We start from the raw sequence: 26,341 nt of genomic DNA on the forward strand, positions 1-26,341 counted from the left end.
CATTTTTTGCTTCGTTATCTGCGTCGTTAGACAACTCCTCAAATCGATTTGATGTATGAACAGGTGAATTTAGCCAGTAGTCATTAATTTTGGTCTGTTTAGTTACTCTGTGTTCAGGGCTAAGTCTGACTCTTTTCCTAGTGTTTTCTACAGTTTTCCATTCTTCGTCTTGGCTAATTTCTTGGCTATTTTTGTTTGGCAAGGCTGGGATATTGCTAAAGTATAGGGGTTGTTGTGTTGTTTGGTAATATGGTGTGGGTAAAACCTGAGGAAATGAAACGTTACCTTGTACTAGTTGGTCGTTGTTGATCTGAACTTGCGGAGCGTACGCCACTGGCTGAGTTGTAAATTGGCCTGGCTGAATCATCGCTGGTGTTGGAACTCCGTATAAATTCTGCTGTGGCTGTGGCTGCATCGGTTGAAACGGCGAAGTAATATTGTAATCCATTTCGCTGAGAGTTTTTTCCGTTTTGTCATTGGAATCACTTTCAATTTATCAATAATAAAAACTGAGTTTATTATTTTTAAAACAAGTACCGGGTCATTCGAATATATGATATTAAAAACACATTAAAATAATTAAAATCACATTAACGGTTACAGTATAAAATATTTTAATTTTTTATTTTAAAATTTGCTGGACGAAATGCGACCGCTTTGGTCTAAGGTTTGTGGTCGACTAATTCGGTAAGATTATTTCATGAATAAAACTGTTTTTTAAATCAATTTAACTAATATTTTATTGATATCATCGCCTGAATATTTACTAAACCTGTCCATGGTTTTTCTCTTTGACAAGTTGTAAAACATCAATTGTCATTAATGTCACTGAATGTTCATTTTTGCGTAGCAACGAGGAGCATCTGACGTAATACTTGACGACGGGAAATTATCGAAAAAAATTATAAAGATTAATATCACAAGAGAGTGAGTATAAATTGACAATAATGCGACAATTTTTCGAAAACTTGTTTCCTGGCAATAGACACGAGAGCTCGGAGGGCGAGAGCGACTATTGCCGATTGGAAACAAGTTTAAGAAAGAAAATTGGAGCATTATTTTCTTTTTTTTATTCTTACTATCGTGTGATATTTGACAGATTATTTTTTAATACTTACATATACATTTTAAGTCTTTGTATAAAAACATTCGGGGACATTGATCCCAATTAATGTGACACACATTTTTCAACTTGTCAAAGTGAACAGCACAGTTTAGCACATATTGAGACGAAGATATTAATAAAATATTAGTTAAAATTATTTATAAATACAATTTTATTCATGAAATAATCTTACCGAAGTAAACTCGAGCCCTTAAAATTGCCGGTTTGTGTTCTCCTCGTGACAATTTGAAATTAGACGTAGAACTAAAAGTTTATTATGGTGATACAGTAGCGATCAACAGGTAGCAAAAACGCGTTCCAAGATTGCGACTGTAATTTTGAATATTTTTTCGAGATATTTGGCACACGTATTCGTAATATAATAAAGAATGGCGGTACAGAGCCGAATTTGAAAAATATGTTAATATGTGGAAATTACTCTGTAATTAAATACAATATTAAAAAAACGAGCCTGTACCGCCATTAAGAAGAACAAAAAATACACTTTCTTCAAATAAACTTTTTTATCCGATGCCTAGATTTTGTGTCATTTTGGAACTACTAATGAAATAAAAAATTCTAGTAGTTCCAAAATGACACAAAATCTAATCATCGGATAAAAAAGTTTATTTGAAGAAAGTGTATTTTTTTGTTCTTCTTAATGGCGGTACAGGCTCGTTTTTTTAATATTGTATTTAATTACAGAGTAATTTCCACATATTAATATATATTCAAATTGGGCTCTATACCGCCATTGTTTATTATATTACGAATACGTGTGCCAAATATCTCGAAAAAATATTCAAAATTACAGCCGCAATCTTGGAACGCGTTTTCGCTACCTGTTGATCGCTACTGTTTCCTCTTATGGATATTTTCTTAAATGTGACAGTTGTCAAAACTAGGAAACTGGTTGCAATTAAACAGAAATAATCTACTTAAAATTATCCCCACTGTAATAATGTACAGTAGAAAATCACCGCTGTAATAATAATCTGATTGGACAAAATTAAACACGTGATGAAAAATCTTACTACACGATTGGAAGTTAAAACCGTTAAAAAATAATCGCTGTAATTTTTATCCTTGTAGGTTTCTATTGGTCAGAATCTCTATGAATGAAATAATCAAGGCTATTTATCATCACGCTGCTACAGTGCCATTCTGTTCTGTTCCTTGTTTGGATTTTAAAAGTTGGCAACCCCAACTTCTCAGCATCCTGTTTTATTCCGTCTATTCACATCAGCTCTGGTATACCCCGTCTTCTCATTCCCACAGGTTGCGTTGAAAGAAACTTTTTTATCATGTTCGATTCCGGGGCCCGGGATACATGTCATGTCCACTGCAGATGGTTTCACTTAATAAAAGTGGTATTATCTTTTCCAACAAACTTATGCTTGTGGATATTATGCAGTTTCTAAGTTACAGATTCCGTTTCCACAGACCGTTCTGAAATCTTGCGTAGTACATTTTTTTTTAGAATCAATAGAGAGGATTCGTCTGTTTTGGTTAGGGTCCATGCCTCTGATCTATATGTGAAAGCGGGTGCCATCAGTGTTCTATACAGTCTTATACGAGTTTTTTGGCACAGACATTTGTTAGCTAAGTACTTTAGACCACCGTAACACCTACATATTAGTAATTATGATTTGCCTTTTTATTTCCCCTGATGTGTTATTATTGGGGTTAACCAATGTCTCTAGATATATAAACTCGTTGACCACTTCGAAGTTTTGGTTCTTGACAATTAGATATGCATCAACATTTCCAGTTCATGTGTTTGTGTGAGTCATCATGAATTTGGTTTTATTTGCTGTTTTATAAGGGAGGCGAAATTTGTGGTGACGGTTCAGTGATCTTATCATCCAGTTGGCTCTCTAATAAAATACAAGACGAACTAACCTCGTTCTTGAAATCTAGCTATTCATCCTTCTACGTGTTCACAGTAATTCTGCCTATTCCATATGTGAGATATGTGAGATGCTTCTATAGCTTTATCCTTCAAATTCTTTTTTTTTTCCTAAGTTAATGGCACTGGCATATCCAAAAGGCCAGTCATGTTTTCTTATAGTTTTATCAACCATTGCTTACTTACATTTATATACATGGTACATTGAGTCACAATAATTTGTATACAATACAATAATAGTGTGTTAGTAAATGCCTAAGGATTTTGTTAACGTATTTTTATTAATATTTTTTTATATGTATATTTTTTAATTTTTTTTATTTATCTTCGTTTTATTATGATTTATGTATATATTTCTATTTTTATTTTTGTTTGTTGATTGTTTTATTTGTTTTGTTTATTATTCTTATTATTTTTTATTTTTTAGTAGGTACATATTTTTTTGTCATTGTTTGCTTCCTTTTTTATTTATTTTTTTAATTATTTTTTCGTTTTAGGCTTACAATGAATTTTTTTAATCTGTCGCAATACTGCTTACAAAGTAATGTTAATAGATTTTACATACTGATATATAATATTATAAATACTATTATCCTCTAATGTCACTAGATTTGAAACATTTATTGGAAATTTCATGTTGTAAGATATTAAATTTTGATAAAGCTTGTCAATTTATAACTTTTTTAAAGGACATTCTAAAAGAACATGTTGTAAATCGGCAATTTCATCACATAGACATTTATTATTATCTAACAAACCTCCTTATTCTTTACTAACTCCCGTATTCTTTATTAATAATTTTTAGAATGGACTTCTTATCGGCAAATCTCTTCCTAGCTTTAATACCTCGAATATACAGTTCATAATCTAATTCGTTGGCTTCAAGATAAGTCATTTTCTGACATTTTTTTGGAAAAAACGTACTGATAAATTTTGTAGATTAACTCTGAATATACTTTAGTTTGTTAAAAATCGTTTAGGAAAATAGTTTGTAATTTATTTTAGGTTATTTACAATACAGCGAAGGTAACCCACTACTAAATCCATTTCAAAAGGGTCCAAAATTTGACAAGAGTCTAGTTCCAAAGGAAGTTTTAGAGGCACACCCAATGGATCCTATTGGCTGGTTTAAAAATAACAACTTCCTTTGGTAGCTTTAAAATGTGATAAAAATTAATAGCTGAGATTTTTGTAATATATGTTTTTCCAATATTTTGTGCGTTTTTTTTTTACTTTTTAACCCGGCATTGGTCGCTAGGTAGGTTAGTACGCGAGTGGTGACGCGTGAGATTTTCTCTCACATATCCAACTTTTGCCTTTTTTACGAAACAAAATTTTTAAAACAGATTTTAAACTTTTTTTTTTTAACTAATAATAAGAACATAATAATATAACATAATATGGATAATAATATTATGATAAGATACAAAAAATGATCGGAATTAAACCACTATTAATCAATCTCCGTATCTTTTTAATTTACGGCACCGAACTTTACACAAGTAAAACAAAAATGCTCTGAACAATGGACAAATTGGTTGATGACAAGAATTGCATTTTTTTTACTTTTCTATTTTTGCGGCGAGGGCAAAATGAACAAAACTGAATATCCGACGGTTCAGGTTGCAGGTTGTGATGAGTTCGGTAATGTTAATTTGGCAATTCTTGCAATAGAATTCCGAAGGCTTAAAGTTAAGTTTGGAATTGCCGAACGATTTATAAGATGAGGTTTCATCAACGATAAAGCCAATTCCTTTAAAAAGACACGACGTTCTTTTGTTCTATTATTATTATCTCTATATTATACAATGTGACTGTTGATGCCGCCAATATTTAATATTGAAAAATATATGGTAAGTGGCCATCTACAACTAACCCGTGAAATAGAATATAGGAAAAATGAATAACCATTTTCAACTTCGTTGCAAAACGAAAATACAGCCGAACCATATTCTAGTCCAATCAGAGAGTGCTGCAAGCACCTCTACCGGTTTCGAAACTTATTAGTCTCTCATCAGGAGGCACATATGCTGCTCTCCCTGATCCAACCAAAACAAACCCCAGCGTGCAGTCCCGGATGGCAACGAACGAAATGGCATAGATGACCTAGCGGCAACTGCTAGCAAAAAGACTAAGTTTTCACTCTAATGGCATATAAAACAACATAATGCTATTCTACATCCCACCAGAATGAAAACAATGGGAACCTTCTCTGGTTACACCTGCGAGGCTTCTACAATTTGCAAGCCATACGGATGCTGAGACTAAGGAAGATGAGGGAATTCTACAATTTACAATTCACGTCCCATCTGCTCAGCGCGGTAAAGTTCCAACGAGAATGGTTCCCTTCATACTCCACACAGAGTAACTGTAAATCAAATACTCTGTGTGGAGTATGAAGGGAACCATTCTCGTTGGAACTTTACCGCGCTGAGCAGATGGGACGTGAATTGTAAATTGTAGAATTCCCTCATCTTCCTTAGTCTCAGCATCCGTATGGCTTGCAAATTGTAGAAGCCTCGGAGGTGTAACCAGAGAAGGTTCCCATTGTTTTCATTCTGGTGGGATGTAGAATAGCATTATGTTGTTTTATATGCCATTAGAGTGAAAACTTAGTCTTTTTTTTTAGAATATAGGGTTTTTATTTCATCGACCATATTCACGGCGCCTTTTGTTACATTATAAAAGGATATTATTTCAGGTTTTAAGTGCCAAAATAAAATTAATTTTTATACACAGTTGGTGGCGCCGGTGGTCGCGCGATGAGAGAATCTCTCACAAGAAGCGCACTGACTCAGCAATCTGGTGATGCTAAGTCAATCACAGCAGACCCCCACATAGCAATGCAACAGGGATATTCAAGGTCAACGCACGTTTGCTAGTTTGCGCCCTTGCACGGGATGGCACCACTAGTCTCATTTCTGCAGGTTTCTGCACGTCGTTCGTTCAGTTCGTTCTGTATTCTGTCACTTTCTTTGTCAGTTTTCATTTCCTTGAGAAAAATACGACGCCATATTTATTTGTTTTATTTTTTCATAAATAGCGTTTAAATAGTGCAAAATAGTGCATCCAGCAACAAAAAGTGTAAAGTGAATTACAGGAGTTGTGTTTTATTCCAAATGTATACAATTTTGGTGTGGTTTAAACTGATGAATAAATAATAATATTGTGTAAATATAAAGCGTATCCCGAATGAAGTACGTGCCTCCTAGTGGCGGGATACGGGCAACAATACATTGGCTTATAGGGCAGTCCTTACAGTAGGGATCCTGGCCTATACAGAAAAATGCAGGCGGGTGTGGGGTAATACTGCACTTTGGTTGCATTGGTGGTGTATTGGCTAAACGTGCAGGACAGGGCAGGGTATGGTGCTGATAGAAAAGGCATTCAGGCATCAAATATCCAAAAATCTTTTCAGGCCATAATAATGAAAAGACCTTCTCCAAACGAAATAAAAACTTATACTGAAATGATGGCATCTCCTGAGGTAAAATGTTCCGGAAGTAAAATGAGCCTCCATTCGGATCTCCGGGTGAGGACTATCTCAGGGGGAACACCATTACAGGTTAGAAAAATCAGGATAGGGTCTTGGAATCTTGGTAGTCTTACAGGTAAGAGTCTGGAGTTAGTGGATGCGCTCAAACGAAGAAGAGTTCAAATTGCTTGTATTCAAGAAACTAGGTGGAAAGGACAAAGGGCGAAAGAACTAGGTGATGGATATAAATTGTGGTATGTAGGGAGTAGTAACACTAGAAATGGAGTTGGTATAATTGCTGATAGTGAAATGAAAGATAACGTAGTAGAAGTTGTAAGAACGAGTGATAGAATGATGTCAGTGAAATTTGTAATTGATAAAGAGGTATTGAATGTTGTGTGTGTGTATGCTCCTCAAACAGGTCTGGGTGAGAATGAAAGAAGAGCTTTCTATGATCAATTGGGAGACATACTGAGTGATATTCCAGCGGAGGAGAAAGTTATAATAGGAGGTGATTTCAATGCACATGTGGGCCAAGCCAAGACAGGATATGAAACAATACATGGGGGATTAGGCTTTGGAACTAGAAATGAAGCTGGAGATGACATGCTAGAATTAGCAACAGCATTGAATATGGCGATTGTTAACACATTCTTTAAAAAGAGAGAAACTCAACTTATTACCTACAAAAGTGGACAACATCAATCCCAAATAGACTACTTCATGATAAGGAAAGAAGACATACGTGAATGCAAGGACTGCAAGGTAATAGTTAGTGAGACAGTAAGCCAACAACATAAGCTGCTTGTTCTGGACATCGAAGTAAAAAGCGAAACTAAACAAAAATATCGGAGAGGACCACAAAAAATCAAGTGGTGGATGCTAAAAGATGAGAAGGAAGGTCTATTCAGGGAAAGAATAGTAGAAAAAATATGTTGGAACATGAAAGGAAGCCCTAACACAATTTGGAGAAAAATGGCCAATATTATTAGAGAGACGGCTATTGAAATACTTGGGAAAACGTCAGGAAAGAAGTTTGAAGATAAAGAGACTTGGTGGTGGTCAAATGAAGTACAAGGAAAAATAAAAGAGAAGAGAAAATTATATAAAAAGTGGCAAGAAACCAGATCGGACATAGATCTTCAAAACTATATGGTCGCCAAAAAGGAAGCGAAAGTAGCAGTAGCAAAAGCTAAAGCAGAAGCGTATTCAAACCTATACGATCAACTTGATACCAGGGAAGGCGAAACGAAGATATATAAAATAGCCAAACAGAGAGCAAAGAAAGCAAAAGATTTTAATCAGATTAGATGTATCCGAGATGAAAATAATAAAATACTAGTTCACGAAAGGGATGTCAAAAAGAGATGGAGAAAGTACTTTGACAGCTTATTAAATGAAGAATTTGACAGACAGCCTGTAGAGTCAACGGAGACAGTAGCAGCAATGGTCACCAAAATAACCAATGAGGAAGTGGCTCAAGCGCTTCAAAAAATAAAGAAAGGAAAAGCGGTAGGACCAGATGATATTCCTGGGGAAGTATGGAGAGCATTGGGAGAGACAGGAACAAGGTGGCTAGCAGGTCTATTTAATAGAATTATGGAAGTTGGACAAATGCCAGACGAATGGAGAAGCAGTATACTGGTACCTGTTTACAAAAACAAGGGAGATATACAACAATGTACAAACTACAGGGCTATAAAACTGCTTAGCCACACCATGAAAATATGGGAAAGAGTAATTGATAGACGGATACGTGAAGAGACCGAAATATCCGAGAATCAATTTGGCTTTATGCAGGGTAGATCAACAACAGATGCAATTTTCACTATAAGGCAGTTGATGGAAAAATACAGGAGTAAAGAAACAAACGCTCATATGGTATTCATTGATCTTGAGAAAGCATATGATAGAGTTCCTCGAGAGATTCTGTGGTGGGCACTCAATAAGAAAGGAGTCCCTAGTGAATATGTAAAGATTGTGAGGGATATGTATGAGGGAGTAACGACTAGTGTTAGGACAGGTGTGGGAGAGACTGATAAATTTCATGTGAAAGTAGGATTGCATCAAGGTTCTGTGCTTAGTCCGTATTTATTCTCATTAGTTTTGGACCAGATAACAGCGAAAATACAGGGTAACATTCCATGGTGCTTAATGTATGCTGATGATGTCGTGTTAGTAGGAAATAGTGAAAGAGACTTAGAACAAAAACTGGAACAGTGGAGACAAGCTCTGGAGGAAAAAGGTTTAAAACTTAGTAGGACAAAAACAGAGTATTTGGAATGTTCATTTAAAGATGGAGCTACTACAAATAAAATGGTATCTTTGGATGGTGAAATGATTGTAAAAAGCAATAGTTTTAAGTACCTAGGATCGGTATTACAGAGTAATGGAGAAATAGATGGAGATGCATGCAGTAGAATTAGGGCTGGATGGATGAAGTGGAAAGAAGCGAGTGGTGTGTTGTGTGACAGAAAAATTCCAATGAAGCTGAAGGGAAAATTCTATAAAACAGCCATAAGACCAGCTATGATGTACGGAACTGAATGTTGGGCAGTGAAAAAGAAAGAGGAACAGCGAATGCATGTGGCGGAAATGAGAATGCTTAGATGGATGAGTGGAGTGACAAAGAAGGATAAAATTAGAAATGAGTATATTAGGGGAAGTCTAGGTGTGGCACCAATTGATGCCAAAATGAGAGAGCATAGGTTAAGATGGTTTGGTCATGTTCAACGTCGAGACGTTAACCACCCAATACGAAGAATAGCTGAAGTGCAGATTCCTGGAAGGAGTAGGAGAGGAAGACCAAAGAAGACCTGGGGGGAGACGATAAGGCAGGACATGTTGGTAAAGGGGATTAACATTGATATGGCCCAAGATAGAATTGTGTGGAGAAATGCAATTAGGGAAGCCGACCCCGCATAGGGATAAGGCAAAGAGAATAATGATGATTGTGTAAATATAAATATGTGTAATAAAGTAGTTGTTTAAATTTTTACATTGATAATTGATAACAAACATATTTTATAAACATACATATAAACATTTTTATAAATAAAGATTGTATTTTATGTTTTATTCTTTAATTTTTTAACCACTTTGGCATTTTAATGTCATACAAATAGAGAGTTATCAAGTAAAATTCTATCCATCCGTTATTTTGACACGTAAACGCTATTTTTTTACGGTATAAGTTTTAACGTATATGTAATTTTAGAGTTATCAAGTGCTTCACGTTAAAAGTTGGTAGCTGTCAGTCAAATGTTGTATTTGACAGCAATATAAATATAATTAAATTTGTTTAAATTTTTTTCTATTTTGGGTTTCTTTCACCCAAGATACATAATATTTTGTAATTTTGCCTGGTTTTGTACAATTTGGGTTTCAAAATTTTTCTAAAGAAATATGGAAGAGATCTTAGAACAAGCAATAAGGTACTTGAGGCCAATGACGAAGATTTAGAAAAAAAATTTGAAAATAAAATATTTTCCACCAACTCCAATGTTAGCAGATGGTCAATCAACCAAGAAAACAAAGACAAAAACCTTATTAATGTACAGAAATAAAATTTCATAACAAAGAACAGATGACATAACCACACATAACAGAACTTAAATGTCCGAGTCTTGCCGAATTAGTGCGATTCGCTTCTAACGTTACCGTATTTCAAGCCCGCTATTCGACGTACCGTAACGGAGCCCGTAAACGTTAAAATCATTTCCGTTATTCAATCCTCATACTGCGCATGCTCCATTTCTAAAATAACGTTACCGTATTCTCCTAGAAGTACTTGATAACTCTCTAATATAACCTCAAAATAACTCAAGAAAATCCAAATAGTATACGAATTATTATAAACGTTGATTGATAAATACATACAGATATACTTTTATCAATCAACGATATAATAAGTATTATCGTATAGGATAAGGATTTTGTTTTCTTTTGTTATTTTAAGGTTATATTGATTTTCCTTTACATTAAAATGAGTTCTCAATCCAAGTTAATTTTACAGCCCGTTTGAATTTACCGCCATATGGCGTATAGTTACGCGCCCTACCACTGGCTTATGCGACAATCGTCGTTTCACTCGTTAACACGGAACTTGCATTGCTATGTGGGGGTGTGCTGTGAAGTCAACTGAGTAACTATCTGAGCGGACGAGTCTATTATTTTGTCAAGGGAGGATAGTTAGGAAACTAGAAGGAACCACAGCGCGTATAATTTCCCAGAAAAAAAGTTGTGCGCAATTTTCTGAAACCGTGAGAGAATCTCATATAGCGACCACTGCCGGGTTAAGAATCTTAATGACTGCAACAAGAACTAGTGTAAAGGATCAGAAAAATTATTGTGCGCCCGTAGTAGAATACCTACATCCTAGTAACGCTTAGAACTGCTACATACAGGGTAGCCGGAAAGTCCCTTTACAGTTATGATAATAATGTTTCAACACCGCGTCAATGTTTGTTGGCGTCCACGCGTATCGCAATTGAAAGCTCAGGGAACTGCTGGCTGACACTGTTTATTTCTAACAAGAACACTGTTTCTAACACTGTTTATTTCTCACTGTCCGCAACCGCGTGAATGAAATTGGACGAGGTTCTCCAAAATGTCATGTATCAATCCCTTGGTCTCCAAGAAGTCCAGATTTGACAACGCCGGTAAATGCACTGAAGTTTTTCATTCAAGAGAGGAGGTTAGAAAACGCAGATATGTTTCGAATGAGGACTTGCGAAACGGAGTTCGCCAAGCTTTTGCATCAGTTACTCCGGCCTGATAGTTCAGAGAAATAAGGAAAAAAATATCCTGTTGGTGACACAACCCCCTCCAGGCCGAAACCAAATTTTTTGAGTAGTATGGACATCTATAATAATAACCTATATGTTTCCTGCAGCCGATTTTGATGATATACATAGTTATAAACAAATCAAGATCAAAAAACGGTAAATTTTCGCTTTTTTCGTCTATTACCAAAAAGTTAAGCATTTTAAACAAATTTGAGAGTAAGAAACTCATAAACCGTATAAAAAACTTCAATATGACGTTTGCTGAATATGTCTATTCCTTATTGGTTGATTATAAAATTGCAAAATAAATAATAAATTTTGAGTTTTTATAAATATTCATAACTTATGTAAAAATTAACTTAAAACCTTCTTATTACACGAAATGCTGAGACTTCTGGTGCTTAAATTATACCCTAAATTTCAAAGCAATCGGTCAAATAGTTTAAAAGTTATTTAATTTGTTTATCCCAAATTAATTTTGTTTGCAACACTATAAGTCAGACAATGAAGAAGTTACAGTAATACTTTGTAATATCATAATAATTCTAAATATTGCAAAATTATTTTGCAAGAACATGTGAATTAAAAAAGGGGGGAGGGGCTAACTTCGTCCCTAATTGTCCTAGGACAATTGTTTTTCTTTCTTAATGTGTATAAAAATTCAGTCTTTCTAAATATGAAAAAATAATTTTTCTAAGGGTAAATTCGCTAAGATTATAGTACCTTTATATTTCACAATATTTCAATTAGAAGGATGTAATTGCATATTGAAACATAGTTTTTAACTCTAAACAACTTTTTTTAATAACTATTTTCAATATTGTGAAAAATAAAGGTACTTTACTCTTGAGTGACATTCATATTTTTTGAAATACCTCGTATAAAATTAATAAAATGTGATATCTGATGATTGGATCTTCGGTCTTAGGACATTCAGAGCTTTTTATAAAGAATACCTTTTTTTTCGTAAAAGTAATAATAAAAGAGTTATCGTATGTGTAATAAATAAAAACGAAGTTAAGTATCAATAAATTGAGAAAAATTTGAAAAATATTTTTGTTTCAATTAGAAGCATGTTATTGCATATTTGATCTTAGTTTTTATTTTCAAACAACTTTTCATAATAAGAATTTTCGATATTGAGAGGAATAAAGGTACTTTACTCTTGAACGAAGTTCATATTTTTTGACATACCTCGTATAATATTTACAAAATTTAATATCTGATGATTGAATCTTAGGTTTTAGAGCATGCAGAACTTTTTATAAAGAATAACTTTTTTTCGTAAAATGAATAACAAAAAAGTTTCCCATATGTTTCCAACTTAAGTAGACACGCTGTACATATTCAGGGAACGCCAAATTGAAGTTTTTCATATGATTTATGAGTTTCTTATTCTCAAATTTGTTTAGAATGCTTCACTTTTTATTAATACACGAAAAAAGCGAAAATTTACCGTTTTTATCTTCATTTGTTTATAACTATGTATATCATCAAAATCGGCTGCAGGAAACGTATAGGTTATTAATATAGATGTCCATACTACTAAAAAAATTTGGTTTGGGCCTTTAGGGGGGATGTGTCACGAGAAAAATCTTATTTCTCTGGACTATGAGACGGATGAATAAACGAACATGGCGTTGTATCAAGTTATGTTGCGACAATAGAGGTATGCATACCGATATTTTGGATAAATAAATAATTAATAAATAACTAACAATAGTTATTTATGAAACAGTTCGTGAAGTATGCTTTTTGCGAACGGACGCGATGTTTAGAGCACGAGCGACAGCGGAGCGAGTGCTATACATCGCGTAAGTTCGCAAAAAGTACTTCACGCACAGTTTCATACAATATTTTGTCTACGATAAACAAATAAAAAAACTGTAACACTTCGTCACTGGAATTCATTTCTATTATACAATTTTTATAACTTTGACATTTAAAAATTCTAACTTCTTTCAAACCACAAAACTGTCAAAACTTTTGTTGTAATTTATTGCTCATTAAGTCATCACCATGACAACGCGAACGTTAAGGATATTTGATAATATGAAAGTGTGTCAAAAACAGTGCGAAAAAGAAAATCCCATTTAAAATACATTGTTACTTCACGCACACTTTAAACCCTTCACGCACTTCTATCTATAATGACAGTTTTCACAAACTAAAAACTTATACATAATATGACATAGAGTAGATAAACAAAATTGTGTTATTGTTTGTTCCCTTTGTAGTATAACAAAACAGTTAAATAATGTAAAGGGACTTTCCTGCCACCCTATACTAGCAATTAGAGAGTCTAATGATCTTGTTATTACATTAAAAATTTAACAGTCTTTGACGCCTTCTAGAAAAACAATGACATACAAAATAAGGATATCCTTGGAAATTCGGACCTATAGGTAGTTCGAATTGGTTACAAGCCATCATAAAAACCAATTCCTATCAAAACGTTTAAAAAATGATAGCGGACTAAACTGTTGTACCGAAAACCCACTGCGAAATAGAAGATCAACTATAAAAATGGGAAAAATGCCCGGCTATGAGATACTGCCCGCTACTTATCACCTACCATGAGGAATACTAACATATTATTGAAAACATTTTGCTAGTTTTTACTTACACGTATGATTGCATTTAAAATTCGCAAGCGGTACCTTCTTCAGTATTTGTAAACCTTCCCGTCAGTCTAATATATTCAAGCACAACCCTATTCGGCTGTATACAGGGTGAGTGATTAGTGGGGTAAAGCTCCGTAGATCCGTTATAGTAATATATAGAATTAATAGTTAATAACAAAAATTGTAATGGTACTTTTTCATAGTGATAAAAAATACGTGGTTTTCCATTTAAAATTACTGAGAATATAATGTACTTGCGTTTTGACTCAACCTGTATTCAATATAAAGAAAATGAGCAATGGCAATCACTTATGAAAATTTTGACAATAAATAAAAAAATATGGCATCAATAATCCATTGCTTTTGTGCTTATTTTTATTTATACAGTGAGTTGAACTAAGGGCCGTAACTAAATTTGTTACTGCATAAATAGTGAAAATATACTTGAAATAATCCAAATTTTGTAAAGATACATTCAAAAAGTACAAAATTCTGTTAAGTTCTGCGACTAATGTTTATTAATCTTAAAATATATATAGTTCGTCCGCTATAACTTTTCCCATGCGTCATGATTCATTTTCAAACAAATTAAGTCAAAACTTAAAGTGAAACGAACGTCGATGTGTATACATATACATTTTGTTTACTGTATACTAATACTACACACATTGGCGTACGTTTCATTTTATGTTTTGACTTAATTTGTTTGAAAATGAATCGTGACGCATGAGAAAAGTTATAGAGGACGAACAATAGTAAGAAGATATATAATCAATTATGTTTAGGTGCCTAAAACTGCCTATACATTGCTGGCAGTCGTTTGAATACAAAAGTGGGAAATGACGCATATTACATGATTTTGGCGATTGTTGAGTATGTATGGGCGGTTGTACATAAGTAATAGGTTCTGAATATTGTACTTCATAAAGAAAAAGCAATGCAAAATGTTAATCAGCAATTTCAAAAGTTGCTATAGTATAAAATTTGAAACAAATATGCGTTTAAAATAAAAATTTCGAATTTATTTCGGCCATATTGGATCTGCCATTTTATTTTAATAAAAAGTAATTTATATTCACAAATAAATATTTGTAATCAGCAACCTTAAACTACAAAATTTAACAAAAAATTTGCGTTTTGATTGATATTTTTAATTTCTTTCCGCCATGTTGGATCCGACATTTTGTTTTTCAGAAAAAAGAATGTCAAATTCGTAATCAGCGACGCCAAAAACCCTTGAGAACGAAAGTAATTCCGAAGGGTATAAACAATATACGCTTTTAAGGGGATGGGTACGTAGTTTCTGCTCCAATGCTATTCAAATGGGATTCATTTTTTTCGAATCCTGAGAAAACTAATAAGTATTTTTGAAAAATTTAAACGCAGAATGAAAGATTACGTTATTAGCGAGGGTCGAAAGTCCCTGAGAACTTCTATAATGTTTATTTTAACAAGTTACAGGGGTGAAAGTCTAAGAGAGAATTTAGTGTGATTTTTAATTTCAAATATATGCGTTTAAATTTTTCTAAAATATTTATTGGTTTTTTTCAGGATTCGAAAAAAATGAACACAATGTCCATGGTAAAATTTTCCTAATCTATCTTTGTCATACAACGCACTCAGTCGAATAGAATATTGTCAGCATATTGTCAGTCAGACAGTGACAATCAGTGACAATTTTAAATATTTGACATGGCATCGGGAATATTTTGAGTTGTTGATTAAATAATATTGATAGTGTATTTGATAAATAATTGATTTAAGATGTGAACTTAATAAAAAGTTATTTATTGTTTATTATTATGGAAGATCCAAAGCAGAGAATACACCAGGATATATTCAGTGATCCAAGTATTTTGTTATTAAAGATGTTCAAAATTGTAAGCGTTTCATAGTAACAATATATTATTAAAAAATCACTTTATCACTTTTCCTCTTTTCTCGATTGATTATTAGTTTTTGTTGTACAGCAGATAAATTATTACAATCACTGAATACATAGTTAGTGAAAAAATTATCATATTAAATAACTTAATTAATAATTAAGGCAATTAATTATACAAGTTACAGTTATCCAAGAACATTCAAAAGCCATCTTTAAAGTTAATGATGACATTGTCAAGTAAAGTTTACATATTTATACTAGTGTTGCCCAAAATCGGTCTTGGTCTTGCAGTCTTGGTCTTGTTCTTGCGTTTTATCAAGATCAAGACCAAGACCAAGACCGCCTTATTTTAGCAAGACCAAAACCAAGACTGACCGTGCAAGACTTGAGCAAGAACAAGACTAAGCCTGCGAGACTCTTGCGTCTTGAGTGCCGTTTTATGGAATAATGCAGGGTGTAACAAAAATACAGGTCATAAATTTAATCACATATTCTGGAACCAAAAATAGTTCGATTGAACCTAACTTACGTTAGTACAAATGTGCACATAAAAAAAGTTACAGCCCTTTGAAGTTACAAAATGAAAATCGATATTTTCCAATATATCGAAAACTATTGGAGATTTTTTATTGAAAATGAACATGTGGCATTCTTATGGCAGTAGTATCTTAAGAAAAAATTATAGTGAAATTTAGACATCCCATAAAAATTTTATGGGGGTTTGGTTCCTTTAAACCCCCCCAAACTTTTGTGTACGTTTCAATTTGATTATAATTGTAGTACCATTAGTTTAACACAATGCTTTAAAAACTTCTTTGTCTCTTGGTACTTTTTCGAAAAGTCAGTATTTGTCGAGATATTTTGCATATTATTTGTCAAATCCACCACATATTTGTATGTATATGGCCAGATATATGCTATGTTCATCTGTGATATGGCTAAGTACGATTATGGAGAGTTGATAATAATAGGAAAATTTATTTATGATTTACATTTTTAGGTATATTTTGAACCATATTAAAAAAGAAGTCACATCTCGATAAAATGTGCCTTATCGAAAAAATACAAAGAAGCAAAAAAGTTTTTAAAACATTGTGTTTAACTAATGGTACAACAATAATAATTTAATTGGAACGTACACAACCATTTGGGAGGTTTAAAGGAACAAAACCCCCATAAAATCTCTACGTAAACATATTAGAAAAGAAGCCGCCACTCGATAAAAACTTCCTTGTCGAAAAAATACTAAGAACCAAAAAAGTTTTAAAAATATTGAATTTAACTAATAGTATCACAATAATAATTTAATTGGAACGTACACAAAAGTTTGGGTGGGTTTAAGGGAATAAAACCCCCATATCATTTTTATGGGGTGCACAAATTTCACTATAATTTTTTTTAAGATATTCCTGCCATAAAAATGCCACATGTCCATTTTCAATAAAAAATCTCTAATAGTTTTCGATATATTGGAAAAAATCGATTTTCATTTTGTAACTTCAAAGGGCTGTAACTTTTTTATGTGCATATTTGTACTAAGGTAAGTTAGGTTCATTCGAACTATTTTTGGTCCTAGAATAGGTGATTTATGACCTGTATTTTTGTTACACCCTGTATATTAGTTCGGTTATATGCTTAGAGACTATGAGATACAAAAAAAATATGTAACAAAAATTTGGAAAATTGGATTTATCCGCATTATGAACAATACGATGAACATACATACCGAATTAAAAATATGAACACTTATTTATTGGATACGTACTCAGAGGTTATAATAAATTATTATACAATGTAAAAATAAAATATTTCATTCTTTCCTAATATCAGACGACGCCTTCGCTCCGAAATTAATTACAATTGAGCAATTGTCTAGATTTTGAGAATAGCAACCTTTCATAAAATAATCTTTTTGTGTTGTGTGACACGATACGCCGACAGTATAATAATATCGCATTGAAACTTTTAAAGAAGTATGTCGCCTATAAGGTGATAAAAATAAAATACGAATACTATATCCACTGTACGGACAACCACTCAATTGTTTTTCCTTATCCATATCGTAAAGACTAAACGTCCTACTTATAAACTGTTTGCAGGGTGTGCAATTAGATATTAGATCAATCGGCCAAACAAAATTTTTTGCTGAAAAAGCACTAGATAAGATAATGCCTGGTTACCCTGTATAGTCCATTCGCGCACGGTAAAATGTTACAAATCCTTCAAATTTCAAAAAAGAGATATTTATTATTATATAAAAAGAGATATTGGCCGATGTGTGATTTTGCCATTGTTTTTTATTGTTAATGAAGAACTTATGAGAGGATGGGCGATCGGGCTGCATTAAAAACTAAAAAACAATGTTTTTTAAAATGAAATAAACAAATTACTTATCGACAACTGATAAATAAAGTTTAAGCTTCAGTTTAGGCACTTCGAGATTTCGAAAATAATATTTTTTACTTGTGTTTTTGAGCCTTGAAAATCGTCATTTTTCGATTTTTTTCAGTTTTAAATTGTTTATAACTCGGAAACGAATAACTTTAGACAAAATCTACAAAAGACCTTTTTTGTTCCATATGATTCAAAGAACGCTAAAATAAGTCTGCCAGGGCTGAAACAATTGATTTTTATAATTTTTTAATTTTTTTTAAAATAATTTAATGACGCAGAAATTACGGCATTTCGGTATAGGAAATATTACATGAAAATTAATTAGTAGTTATTATGGTTCAAAATGCAAAAATATACAGGGTGTTCTATTCGAAATACGAAAGTTCATTATATTAAAAAAAAACGCAAGATCTGGCAACAATCTGTAATTACCACTATAATATCGGCCGCATTAGAAGACCTTTACCCACCAAATTCTATAAAAATCGTTTAAGTCGTTTCCGAGATATTTGTGGCGTTCCATACATAAAACTCACTCTGTATAAATGTTATTTAATTAAACTGCGTGTATTACTTTGTATTAATTTTTGTTAAAAAAAGTCAATCTTAAAATTTTCAACTAATAGCAAACAAAAATTATCAACTAATAATAGTGTCAAAGCTATTGCGTACTGTGCTGTAATTTAATTTGTATTTTTTTTTATTTTTTATTTGAATAAATAGCAAATTGTAGAACTCTTTTATTCCATTTCATTTCATATACCTAATGTGAGAGTCCATCAATCCCTTTCTAGACAGATAATGTTCTTTAAAATACAGTCAAGTTTATGTCATTTGTTTGTTTTTTTTTTTGTGTGTTTCACCATGTTTTAGCACATGTCAGGTTATTAAATGCAAACGTTTATTAAGAAACAGACTGACTCCCGTGGGACATGGTAGATAGTCCAGTTAGTTAGAGTAGAGGCAGGGATAGTGTAGATCGTGGGTTCAAACCCACCTAATGTGAGTTGTTAATTAATAAATAGCAATATGCTAGTGGGTAACTGCGAGATTTGCAAGACTCTTGCTGCAAGACCAAGACCAAGACCAAGACCAAGACTGGGAGTGCAATACCAAGACCAAGACCAAGACCAAGACCAGGTGTACTGGTCTTGCATTTGGGCAACACTAATTTATACATACCAGTGAGAATTTTACTACACGTAATTTGCCGTGTAAAGACAGAAAAAGTAGGGATAGCCGGAAAATATTTGCGAATTATGATATTTCAAAGTCTTAACTAAAATCAAAGTATCAATTTTGTGAACGCTAGTTTTATAGACTAAGAGCCGCTATAGGTGAAATTTGCTAATCATTTTAGGCACGATAAGACCCTATAACTTAAGTAGTAGAATCTAAAAGAAAACATGAACACTGTGCCGTCACTTTTTAGTGGCACATACGTCGACAGTGGCACATCAAACTTTCCACATATGGAAGGGATAAATAAATTAAAAGGTACCCTCCCTCACCCCCAGAATGCAATCTTTTTACTTTTTAAGTTCTATGTGTTTAAACAATTAGACTCAGCGTAATTTTAACCCGCCACCCCCTTCCCCCACCATCAAAAACTTCATTTTTCGTTTTTATTTTTTTTAGGTGAAATGGAATCAATTTTCACATTTTAAAAATTCTGGCATAGTTGAGGCTTTTACAAAAAATGGCTATTTTTTTATAAATCCGTAGGTTGAGTGTACATAACCTCAAACATATTTTTTAATTTTTTTTTTTGGAAAAAAACTTAAACTTTTTTTTGGAGATGGATGGAGGTCTAATTTTTTTTCTATTTTGTGTATTTTATCAAACACTATGTTTTTAAATTTTTTAAGATTTTTCCATAAGGTTCGTCACCTTCAAAAATCCAAAAAACTGTTTTTTTTTGTTTTTGGGGATTTTCCCTAGTTTATGGACTTCAAAACAGATCAAATAATGTTTTTGTATAGGCTATATGTAAATTGAAGTAACTGAGTCCTTTGGAATATTTTGGGAGAAACACGTTCAACCCCCAAAAACCCCATAAAATTCAATTTTTGGATTTTTTTAAGGTGGCGAACCTTACGGAAAGATCAAAAAAAAAATTAAAACATACTGTTTGATAAAATACATAAAATAGAAAAAATTAGACCTCCAGCCTCCTCCAAAAAAAAGTTATACGCTTTTTTCCAAAAAATTTTTTCTTTAATTTTTTGAGGTTATGTACATTCAACCTACGGATCTATTCGCGGTGTGCAAGTACTTGGAAAGGGAAACGAGAAACGACCGTGCGCGAGTCGCGGAGAAATATTGCAACTATCTTAAATAATTCATATTGTCAATTGAAATTGTCAAATTGACGTATATTTCATACCTTCTGTCATTGACGCAGAAAAATTATATATTGCTCCACAATATTGATATGATATGCAATTATTATATAAAGGTAAATTTAATTAATTGTATTTTGCTTGCAGTACTGCATTTTAATAACTGATTTTATTTACTACATACAATTGTTTACGTTTGCTAAACATAACCTGCATCTTATTTTTTCTTCTTATTATTTTTTTGGACTATGGTCTTGACAATTATCCAGCAACCAGGACTAATATAATTGGCCAATATAATTAAAAGTGCGAATAAAAGTACAGAGCGTAGAAATAGAGGTCGCTTTGCCGAACTTGCACGGTCCCAATAAAAAAATAGACTTGTTTTATAAAAGCCTCAACTATGCCTATGAATTTTTTAAAATTTTAAAATTGATTTCATCCCACCTAAAAAAAAATAAAAACGAAAAATGAAGTTTTTGATGCTGAGGGAAGGGGGAAGGTGGTGGGTTAAAATTACGCTATGTCTTAATCACATTTATTACTATTATTACTATTATTTAATCACATATAACTTAAAAAAATGAAAAAAATTTAATTCTGGGAGTAAGAGAGGGTACTTTATTAATTTATTTATCCCGTCCATTTGTGGAAAGTTTGATGCGCCACTGTCGACGCATGTGCCACTAAAAAGTGACGGCACAGTGTTCATACGTTTTCTTTTAGGTTTTACATCGTACCTAAAATGATTAGCAAATTTCACCTATACCGGTTCCTAGTCTATGACGTCTAGAACGTTAGAAAATTTATGGAAACCAACATAAATATAGAAAGTTGACAGTTTATAGAACAGCTCTATTTGAAGTTTATAGTTGTCATTCTATTATATGGTTTGTTTAGCAGTAAATGGTTGACTTCAATTAGTGCGGTCGTACATATTATTAAATTTATCTGACCTGGCCCATTGTTAAGACCCATCCGGAGCGATAAGCAACCGAGGTAGACAGAGTTGGTCTTTTGACAATTAACACTGACTAGACGGTACTAATATAATAAAGTAAAGAATCCACAAAATTTACAATAATTACGACGACAAAAACAAAAAAACGGATGTAAAATATTTTGCTTTGCCTTATATACCCGAAATTAATGTTTTCAAATGAGTTTTAAAATAAATTAAATCTATTTTAATTGCTAAGATTATAGAAAAACAAACATTCAAACATATTTAAATTTTACCTGAAACCGGGCCTTTTATATCATTGAAGTACCAGTACAAGTATTGACCATTGAATGTCAACCATTTACTGCTAAACGTACCATACACAGTTATAAAAGTAATAAAGTGGGTATTGTAATATTGTTGATGTTTGAATAAAGTTTTTTTAAAGCAGAGTAATAATAGTTTTAATTAATGAATTTTTGTATGGAAAAACAACTATTTTGACTAGTTTTATGACAGTCACATGACATGACAGCCATGAAAATCGCAGGTGAGAACGGGCCGGATTAGCCCACGCCTAGAAATTGGGTACTCGTGTGTCTACTAGCCTGACACTTACTATATACAGGGTGTTAGTAAATAAGTATGACACACTTTAAGGGGTAATTCTACATGAAAAAATAATGAGAGTTTGCTCTATAAACGTATGTCCGCAAATGCTTCGTTTCCGAGATACGGGGTGTTGAAATTTTTATTTCAAAATGCCAATTTATTTATTGCTCTAAGACCGGTTGAGCTATGAAAATGAAATTTGGTGTGTTTTAAGAGATAGTTATTGTGCATTTTTTGACATACAATTAAGAATTTTGTATTCATCATTGGCGCGCCTACGGGTAATGGTCTGAATTAAAAAAATAGTATGCCACTGAGATATTTCAAATTAAAAATTATTTTTATTTACCACGTCTTATTTATGATAAAAAACCTTTATTGTCTTTTCTTCATATGGTGCACCATTTTTATGCAGAAAAATAAAACATCTTGACGTGTATTATTCATTTCTTGATACATTACGAAGAACTATCCAGTATAATAATACTAAACTAGAACAATCATAGAGAATATTACTAATAAGATTTTAACTAGGTGCAAAGCTACAACAAATGTTCAAAATGACCTTCTTTAGAGGTGACAGAAGAATTTTATATTCATCATTGTCTGAATTTTTTTAAAGAAAAAAATAGTACACCACTGAGATATGTCAAATTCAAAATCATTTTTGAATTCCTCGTTCAATTTACGACAAATAATCTTTATTGCATTTTTTTCATACGAGGCGCCGTTTTTATGCAAAAAAAAATAAAACATCTTAACGTTTACAGAGTATTTGAAATAAGTTTATATGCATGCGGAAACTACCTCGACTACTTTGTAATTGTTAAGATGTTTTATTTTTTTGTATAAAAACGGCGCCTCATATGAAAAAAAGGCATGATATATTTTTTGCCAAAAATTATACAAGGAATTCAAAAATGATTTTGAATTTGACATATCTCACTGGGTACTATTTTTTTTTTAAATCAGACAATTACCCGTACGCGCGCCAATGAAGAATATAAAATTCTTATGTTACCTCTAAAGGAGGCCATTTTGAACATTTCTTGTAGCTTTGCACCTAGTTAAAATCTTATTAGTAATATTTTCTGTTGTTGTTCTAGTTTAGAATTATTATATGGATAGTTCTTGATAATGTATTATAGTGTAGGAAACAAAGGTTGAACCTTGCAAAATGGACACAAGTCCGGTTTTATTTTTTTTCTGGTATATCAAGGGGTGCTTATTATAAGACTAACTTTTTCTGAAAAAATTTCGCCCCGGAACCTCCCTTTTCACCCCTTTAAAGGGGGTAATTTGTGGTTTTTGCGGAACGTAGCCCTTCCTGTAACTTTTACAAAAAATTTCTTTTATAGAAATGTGAAGAGGACTATATTTTCTACGATTTATTTCCAACACCATCTCTCTATCATCCACCGTTTAGCGGGGGTGGCGCCCTAAATTTGACAAGTTTTTAAAAAAGATGTTTTTAAAAAAAATATATTTTTCCCTAACTGTAACGGAAATTAAGAAGAAATCCTGCGGCAATTATTCACAAATAATTGACTGATTTTTTGGTATAGGTTTTACTTAAGGATAATTGCCCTTTTTTTAATTACAGGGTGTTACATTTTAAAAAACCTCTTTTTATACCATCTGAACCGTTTATGCTAGAGTAAAAAGACTTTCAGCGATTACCCATGTACTGGTGCTATTTACAAATTTGTATAATTCACCCCCATTTTTTCCCCGGAACCACCCCAAAAAAAAGAAGAATTAATAAATAAATTGATTTTCTTGGAATCCTTCACACACAATGCCCTTTATTAATATGCTTCATACATCATTTTATGGACGTTATTATTACCCGTGCATGGGCACCAAAAGCAATTTCCTAGTGCAACCCCTTAAGCAAAAAAAAATAAATAAAATGGGGGGTTGAAATTTTTTTTTTGTTTTTTGCTTTTTGATCCATATGGGCATATGCTTCATCAATAGTGCTTTTCAAAAATATATATGGTTATTGCAACATCTCTGCGAAAACCACCCCTATCCTTGAAAATGTACTGCAGAAACTACCCCTATCCCTTGGCGAGCATGTTTTTACGATTTTCTCATTACCTATGTATTATTTTTAAACAAAACTTATACAAGGTTAAAGACCACTATTTACTCTAAAAATTATGTCCTATTCATTTTTTCGTATAAGCAACGGTTACGGCACAGTGGCGCCGTAAACCTCATATATGCTTTGGCGGGCTCCAGTTTTTGTTTTTTTTTTCGTCATCTGTTCGTTTTATTGATAAAGTACTTATGCAAAATAAAACAACACAGTGTAACCTACAAATTATGACTTATGCACATTTTACAATCTTTGCGCCCCAAAGCCACAGTGGTTGCCCAAAATCAATTTTTGCATATTTTCGCCACCTACACGCATTTTATTGCATAAATGCTACCTTAATAGCACAATATTTACCCTTAGGTGGTCGCTACGCAGTGGCGGATCCAGAAAGGGGTGATGGGGGTGAACACCTCCCCCCCCCTCTCAAACCAAGTCATATTATATTCAAAGATTATAAAAATATTCATTTATTTTTATAGAAATTTAACCAATTGGCACCCCCCTCTTAACGATGCTGGATCCGCTACTGTCGCTAAAGCATAAAAAGTCATTTTTATAAAAATAATATTAATATTATATAAGTATTTCTATAAAAAAAAATGAATATTTTTATAATCTTCAAATATAATATCACTTGGTTTGAGAGGGGTGGGGGTGATCGCCCCCATCACCCCTCCCTGGATCCGCCACTGCTTAGCGACCACTTAGGGGTGAATATTGTGCTATTAAGGTAGCATTAACGCAATAAAATGCGTGTAGGTGGCGAAAATATGAAAAAATTTATTTTGGGCCACCACTGTAGCTTTGGGGAGCAAAGAATGTAAAATGTGCATAGGTCATGATTTGTAGGTTACACTGTGTTGTTTTATTTTACATAAGTACTTTATCAATAAAACAAACAGATGACGAAAAAATAAACAAAAACTGGAGCCCGTCAAAGCATATATGAGGTTTACGGCGCCACTGTGCCGTAACGGTTGCTTAAACGAAAAAAATGAATAGGACCTAATTTTTAGAGTAAATAGTGGTCTTTAACCTTGTATAAGTTTTGTTTAAAAAAAATGAATAGGTAATGAGAAAATCGTAAAAACATGCTGGATAAGGTATAGGGGTAGTTTCTGCAGTATATTTTCAAGGATAGGGGTGGTTTGCGCAGGGATGTTGCAATAATCATATATATTTTTGAAAAGCACTATTGATGAAGCATATGCCCATATGGATCAAAAAGCAAAAAACAAAAAAAAAATTTTAAACCCCCATTTTATTTATTGTTTTTGGCTACAAGGGTTGCACTAGGAAATCGCGTTTAGTGTCCATGCATGGGTAATAATAACTTGCACAAAATGATATATGAAGCATATTAATGAAGGGCATTGTGTGTGAAGGATTCCAAGAAAATCACTTTATTTATTAATTCTTCTTCTTTTTTGGGTGGTTCCGGGGAAAAAATGGGGATACATTATACAAATTTGTAAATAACACCAGTACATGGGTAATCGATGAAAGTCTTTTTACTCTAGCATAAACGGTTCAGATGGTATAAAAAGGGGTTTTTTAAAATGTAACACCCTGTAATTAAAAAAAGGGCAATTACCCTTAAGTGAAACCTATACGAAAAAATCAATCATATATTTGTGAATAATCTCCGTAGCATTTCTTTTTAATTTCCGTTACAGTTAGCGAAAAATATATTTTTTCTAAAAACATCTTTTTTAAAAACTTGTCAACTTTGGGGCGCCACCCTTGCTAAACGGTGGATGATAGAGAGATGCTGTTGGAAATAAATCGTAGAAAATATAGTCCTCTTCATATTTCTATAAAAGAAATTTTTTGTAAAAGGTACAGGAAGGGCTACGTTCTGCAAAAACCATAAATTACCCCCTTTAAAGGGGTGAAAAGGGGGGTTCCGGGGCGAAATTTTTTCAGAAAAAGTTAGTCTGATAATAAGCACCCCTTGATATGCCAGAAAAAAAATAAAACCGGACTTGTGTCCATTTTGCAAGGTTCAACCTCTGTTTCCTACACTATTAAGAAATGAAAAATACGCATCAAGATGTTTTATTTTTCTGCATAAAAACGGCGCACCATATAAAAAAAGGCCACAAAAGTTTTTATCATAAATTAGACGTGGAATTTAAAAATCATTTTTAATTTGAAA

General features: G+C 32.8%; 1 protein-coding gene across 1 annotated transcript in view; it reads right to left on the bottom strand.

Moving 5' to 3' along the window:
• Positions 1 to 26,341, bottom strand: part of LOC114340598 (DNA topoisomerase 3-beta-1) — a 303,957-nt gene that overhangs the window by 251,154 nt on the left and 26,462 nt on the right. The window lies entirely within an intron of this gene.

Source organism: Diabrotica virgifera, chromosome 5 (assembly GCF_917563875.1).
Source record: "Diabrotica virgifera virgifera chromosome 5, PGI_DIABVI_V3a".
NCBI classification, from domain to species: Eukaryota; Metazoa; Arthropoda; class Insecta; order Coleoptera; family Chrysomelidae; genus Diabrotica; species Diabrotica virgifera.